Below are 7,073 nucleotides of genomic sequence, written 5' to 3'. Positions count from 1 at the left end.
ATGAGCATAGCACCTTCTTTGTATCCAGATCAGTATCAAGTACATCATTTCTATCAAAGTCTAGAAAATTATTCTGATTATGTTGTACATACTCCTCGAGTAATGTATCTGCAAAATCCAAAAGATGATTCCAGTCCAAGTCCTGGGAATCATCTAACTGCCCGACCGCTTGAGCATAGGACAATGTCTGACCACTTGCTTGAGCAGAAAGCAATGTTGCATTTGGTCCACTCGCAAGGGTATCCTCAAAATATTTGAACCACTTACTAGCTCAAGATGTTCAGCATCAGAGTTTGGAACCATTTTGTCCTCTACCACCTCATCAATGAAAGTTGTATTCAGCTCAGACATACAGATACAAACTGATCGAATTTCGTGCCAACCACCACACACACACACACACACACACACACACACACACACACACATATATGCACACTAGACTAGTCCACTGACACAAACCTGATTGGTTGCAGCCCCCCACCAAATCCCCAATCAGCAGTTCTTGAAACCTGAAGCACAGACCTGGTTGCAGTCAATCTTCCTGTTTACTGAGCTGACACCCTAAATTGCTGTTGTAGGCATGCCCTAAATTTGGTGGCTTTTTCTTTGGTTATTTTTCCCATCAAGACAAGTAAAAAAATCTTGCATCACCCCCTTGGGTCAACAAAATCAACACAATCCTCTTGCACACAGCCAGCAACCATGATCGTACAGAAGACTATCACAGGAATTCTGGCTGTAAAAAGTAGGATGACCCCTTTTTCATGCAAAGAGGAAAATAAGCGCAGCACCTTCTTTGTATCCAGATCAGTATCAAGAACATCATTCTCATCAAAGTCTAGAAGAAATGTATTTGCAAAATCCAAAAGATGCTTCTGGTCCAAGCCCTGCGAATCATCTAACTGTCCGACCGCTTGAGCATAGGGCAATGTCTGACCACTTGCTTGAGCAGAAGGCAATGTCATATTTGGCCCACTCGTAGGGGTATCCTCAACATATTTGAACCACTTACTAGCTCAGGATGTTCAGCATCAGAGTTTGGAACCATTTTGTCCTCTATCACCTCATCGATGAAAGCTGTACTCAGTCAGACATAGAGATACAGACTGATCACCAAATTTCATGCCAACTACTGTTCATTCAGATACACACACACACTAGATTGGTCCACTGACGCAGACCTGATTGGTTGCAGCCCCCCACCAAATTCCCAATTGGCAGATCCTGAAACCTGAAACATGGGCCCGGTTGCAATCAATCTGCCTGTTTACCGAGCTGAAACCCTAAATTGTTGTTGCAAGCATGCCCTAAATTTGGCAGCTTGTTTTTCCTATTTTTGGTTATTTTTCCCACCAAAACAAGTAAAAAAATCTTGCATCAGTCAAATGACATGTCTTCTTAAAGTGATGTCTGTCATTTTTCACTGGCATTATCTATAATACACTTAGATTTCTAGACAGTTTGAGACTTAATCTAGATAAATGAAAGATACTTCATCAAACTTAGCTATCACCCTGCAGGTCCTCATTGCAGGTTTCTCTCACATGCACGTCAGGTCAGGGAAGTCATCTCATTCACTGCAGGCCACCATGTTCACTGCAGGACGCCATATTTACTGCAGCCCCCATGTTCGCTGCAGTCGTGACCTGATGGTTTCATGATCTCCAGCCGTGACCTCTGCCTCATGTTCGTACCACTGCTCCCTGCCTGAACAGCCGCTGCCCTAAACTGCGCCCCTGAATACTGCAGGTCATCTGGATTCAGGTCATGGCCTGGATCTGCAGCACACTGCTGCCCTGGATTGTGCCCCAAAACTTAAGACCAGAGTGCAGCCATCTGTTTAGAAAGATGACAAAAAGGACTACTGGATAATGGCCTCTCTCTCTCTCTCTCTCTCTCTCTCTCTCTCTCTACATGGCACTACTTTCTTCCTTTGCAGTACCCAATACATTCAGTCAAATTCCCAGTTAGTAAGATCAAAGTGCGACTGTATTCTATTTACAAACCAAAATTCCATATCCTCACTGTCTCAGATGGCAGACCGTCTCTTGATCCCATTCAGCACTGCATTTTGGAAGGTTTAGGATTGTGCTTAATGGGGATGAAATATTCATTAAAAGCTGCACCATTAGTTCATTCAGTTACAGAAATAAAAATCACCTCTTCAATCTCTTGTTTTCCACAAAGCATTCTGTAGAATACCAGACCATATATCAGCAAGAGATTGAGCTACAACAGCCTCCAAGTTTGATTTTGCAACCACCGCAAAATAACTCGTCCTGCCAATCAAAATCATTTTACTAACTAGCAGGCAGCTTAACTTGACAGACCCAACACCTTAAAATGATAGCCCCTGGCTAGTCATCAGTTAACCTTCTTGAACAAGCTGAAGCAAAGCCTTCTAGCCTTCGCTTGTAACATTTTAAACTCATAAATAACCATGATTGGGGAAGCAATTTTAGTACTGAACTTCCCATAGATCCATCAAAAGCCTCGCGGCTTGATGTTGATTTATACCCCTAATAGACCTAGTGAACAGCATGGATAACTGGAAGTAGTTCCCTGGTTAAATCCCAAATTTGCAATCCAATCTGCTTGCTGATTGCAATATAAACAATCAAATCAGATCTCTGGTCCTTCTAACAACACCAGAAGATCTGTAAACTGTCTAACAGTTAATCAACAAAGTTCCTCTCAGCACAAATAATATTGGAATTGTCTCCAGCAAACATTGGAGTGCAAAACCTCGAGCCATCTGGAGGTGATAAAACCTTTAATGTGGCCTTCTTGCGTCCTGCTTTCTATGTTTGTAAGCACTGGTTCTGTTACTATGGAAAAAAGCAGTAGTGCCAAAGGGCAATCTGGATGTTCATTCCATCATTGCAGATCTTTGCTGAAGCATTATGAAAAAGAGCTTCAATAATAGTGCCCTGATCCAAAGCACCTTAATAGTGCTAAGAGAAGCCTCCAACTAGTGTAACCACATGCTTCGTTGAAGTCCATAGTGATGAGTAGAAATTACCACCACTGGACAAAGCATATCTCATGGCTAACACGAGATTCACAAAAGCATCATGTATCATAGCCATAAGTTTGTATGAGGTATTCAACATAGTGAGTGCAAACCATTGGGATTAGCTTTCTTCTTCAAGTGCTTTAAGAATCAATTTTCACTCATTGCAAGCAGAATGGTACATAACAATCTACACTCTTTAACTACCTGCAAAACATTTTTGTATAGGCAGCAGCAGCCTTTTACAATCTCCTAGTTTATTGAGCAGGTCCTCTTGGGTATTACTATTGCTCAACCGGACTTGTCAAACCTTTCTGGGATAACCTTTCTCATTTTAAATGAACATTGAGTCTAAATGGTCACTAGCCATAAGTAAACCTGCAACTCGAAATCATTCTGCATGTCAAAAGAATACCCCTATGAATAGAGTCCATTAGATTATCCATGATCTGGTAATTGCAGCCAAGAATAAGCTATCATCCGTCATTGTTCACATACAAACAATCAACCTCTAACATTACTAGGGGAAAAAAGACCCTTAAAAATACGATACTTTAAGAGGCGGGCCTTTTGGATTGTCCAATAGGAAGGAGAGATGTTAACATCTATGTCAAAGGAATCCTCTCTCTCTCTCTCTCTTTTTTTTTTTCCGTAAAACCCTCTCTTTTTTTTCGTAAAACCCTCTCTCTCTCTCTCTCTCTCTCCCTCTCTCTCTCTCAGAGTGATTGGATGAATAACATCATGGACTGATTCTGAGCCTTCCCTCTTGCACTTCCCTTTTTTTTTTTTAAATAAAGTTTTCAATGTCCACTTTTCTTTGTGAAGAAGCTTAACACATGAAAATATGAAAACATGGGTGTTTGCACAAGAACATGCTAACAAAATTCTGAAACAAAACAAAAATTAATTCTGGAAAACCTAGAAGTCAAGTTGCAACATTGTAAAAAAGAAAAATGAACCATCCAAAGGGCTAAATAGCATGGTCACAGTGGAATCTAGTTTTGGTGCCAAAAAGGTGTGTTCACATGAAAAATCAACGAAAATTATAGAAAAAACACATGAAAACATGCAAAGATTAATAATCGAAAATCTAGAAGTTGGTACTATAAGCGGGAAAAAGAAAAGATATTTGGTTTGAAGGGACAAACAGGTTCATAGGATAAAACACCAATTCTAGTGCTAAAAAGACAAGTCCACGTGGAAAACAATTAAAAAGCACAAGAGAAACCTGTAAAGATGGTCAAAAACTAATAACAAACAATCTTGCAATTGAAGGAAGTGGAACCCCACATGCCACGTCCATGGTGTAATGATCGAATTGCCCACAAGGGCAATGGCACTCTAGTTGTCACAATAGACAATGGTGGGAGAGTCGTATGGAAAGTATAATGATGCCAGTACTCAAGTAGATAGCCTTCGTGGTACCATAAAAAAGAGCCTGATACTTGGCCTCTGCTGTGGAAGCCGCCACTGTCTCTTGCTTATGGCTAGCCCAAGAGATGGATGACGTATCCAAGGTAAAGAGGTAGCCGCCATGGGAACGCCAGGTGTTAGGATCTCTTGCCCAATCAAAGTCAATGTCCCCTTGCAAACATAAACCGGATCCATAAGTTAGGCCATAAGAATAGATACACCGCAAATATCTCAACATGTGGATGTTGAGCTAAAACACGCTTTTCAGCTAATTCGCATTCTTAAACAGCCCCGAAACACATTTAATTAATGAAAAACCCTAAAAAGGGAAGTGGTCCAAGAGAGTTTCAGTGATCCCCCAAGAACCCTAATTCTTTGGGGCACCCTTCAACATCTATTAATAGACAAGCTGCCCCCATTTAGCCTTATCAGCCACCATCAATCTACCTCCACGTGGCTATCCAACCTTCGTGACTACTGCCACCTCTCCATCAGCCCTGCAGTGCCTTGCCGCCATCCTCCAAGTTGTTGCCCACTGTCTAGCACCATCTTCCAAGCTACGTTTGGCATCCACCTACCATTGCCAGCATCTCTACCATCTCCCAGTGCCTACGTTTGACTCACATCAACCAAGCGTCAGTCTCCACACCCTCCAGTTGCTTGCGTTTGGGCTCCCTCTGCCTAGTGATAGTGTGGTTGCTTCCCTCTCCATCAAGCAACTCCTTCAACTTGCATTTGCACCCTTTTGGAGCCGCATGGCATCATCTCTTTCTTCTACACCCTGTCCCCTTAATCTCCTTAGCCTCTTGGTATCAGCATTTTGCAGACTTCTCACTCCACACTCCGACTAGTGGTCACAAACTTGGGATCCGTCTTTGGTGGACATCACTCTCCGACACTTTGCTCTGTACAAACTTACATTCATTTATAGTATTCATTCACTTCAAAGTTGTATCCTTCTCTCCCTTCTTCTTTTGTGTTTGAGTTTTGAGTTTTACATCTAGGGTTTGAGTTTTGCTTTCTGTGCCTGCGTCTGTCTCCTAGCAGCTTTCTTCACATGGTATCAAAGCTGATGCTCTTACAAACAGTATCTTACAGATATTGTGAACAACTTGGTTTTACACGAGGCACACAATACGACTCGTAACCAAATCACAATGTCACAGACACCTTCTCCAATTCCTATGATATCCTATCAAGCTTCTCCATCACTGGAGACCCTGAGATGGCATTATGGGCACTTTGAGGAGGACGACACTCCACCTTCACCATCACCTTCTTTTTCTACTCCTATTCCAAATTTCACCCACTTGACAGAGGAGGACTTTGAGGAGTACTATCGCAACAAGTACAATGATGTTTACACCCCTCTTACCAATTTTACGACCACATTCGAACGGGTTGGTGAGGCTGGCCACCACTCTGATCGTGGAGGATATACGGCATTCGGAACGTCTGGCGATCCATCTTCATCATCTCAGCCAAGTCCAGTGTTAGGTTCATACAATCCTTTTGAGTTGCATGAATCAAAACCCTTGCATGTTTCTTCTTTTGAGGTACAGGATTCGGATGGCTTTGCGTATGTGAACTTCAATAGAGGGGGCTCTCAGAGCAAACGTAATTCAGGTACATCTACAACTTCTGTTTTATTTGAGCATGTAACACACACTTCTCAATCCCCTCCCATCCTACCTTCTTCTACATTACACCTTGATTACCTCTCATCATCTTTCCAAAACCTTGGATTACACTCCACATCCACATCACACACACTAGGGGTTGGATCTTCCATCTCCACTCCTAGCTCTTTCTCATTCTCTACCCCATTCTCTATCCCACACTAGGAGAGTGTCACCCTTTAATACAATGCCTCTCATCTTTCCACAAATGAGCACACCCATAGCACCTAGGATGACTGTGATGGCCATCCCCCTCACTACCCCTAGATTCACATCTCACATGACCACTCAGACACAAAGGTTTCCATTCTCAACTTATGGTGCATCTTGAAACTCTCCTTGGGTTACACCTATGCAAGGATTCCTATCTTTTGATCCACGTGTTCCCATCCCACCTCCTTGGGTTACTCATGCGGCTACCATGCCCATGCCTAGTTAGACTATCCCTACCTATGGATCCATCTTACACACTCACTCTATGCCTAGTGGGCACTCTGGGGCCCATTCCCAAGTGTACTCCACTCTCCCATCCTACCCACATTACATTTTTCCCCATTATCCATCACCTAGTACTACCATTCCTATTGCAACGGCCAAAAATGCCTTCATGGATAAAAATCGTTTAACAAGTCAAATTTTATCACTTGGTCAAATTTCATGCAACAAGTGCTTGAGTCTTAGAGTCTTTGGGACCTTGTTGTTGGTCTAGAGCCTATGCCGAGGATCCTCGACTAGCTCACCCTAACTACATCTATCAATGGAGAGCCCGCAATGCCACAACCAATGTTGAGCTGCTGCAAGGATTGCTTCCTAAGTTTCACTCTCAGTCACAGCACTTTCCACTCGTGTCAGAGCATTGAAGTCACCTTCTTGACCGCTATGTAGCCAAAGATCGTACTCGATGCATAAATCACAACTTTGAGCTTGAAGAGTTCTCTATTAAGGAAGGGGAGGATCTAAAAGTC

At 42.6% G+C, this 7,073-nt stretch overlaps 1 protein-coding gene across 1 annotated transcript in view; it reads right to left on the bottom strand.

Annotated features, from left to right (window-relative positions):
- Positions 1–1,416: 1,416 nt before the first annotated feature.
- The window catches only part of LOC148010665 (uncharacterized), a 41,654-nt gene continuing 35,997 nt past the window's right edge, over positions 1,417–7,073 (bottom strand). Inside the window, exon 4 of the mRNA XM_087671679.1 lies at positions 1,417–1,839. The gene's annotated coding sequence lies outside the window, so the exon portion shown is untranslated. The remainder of the gene's footprint in view (positions 1,840–7,073) is intronic.

This window comes from Lygodium microphyllum, chromosome 29 (genome assembly GCF_053477565.2).
Source record: "Lygodium microphyllum isolate KBCC chromosome 29, Lygodium_microphyllum_v1.1.10, whole genome shotgun sequence".
NCBI classification, from domain to species: domain Eukaryota; kingdom Viridiplantae; phylum Streptophyta; class Polypodiopsida; order Schizaeales; family Lygodiaceae; genus Lygodium; species Lygodium microphyllum.
The sequence above is the reverse complement of the archived record's forward strand: the minus strand, read 5'-3'. Positions and strand labels throughout refer to the sequence as shown.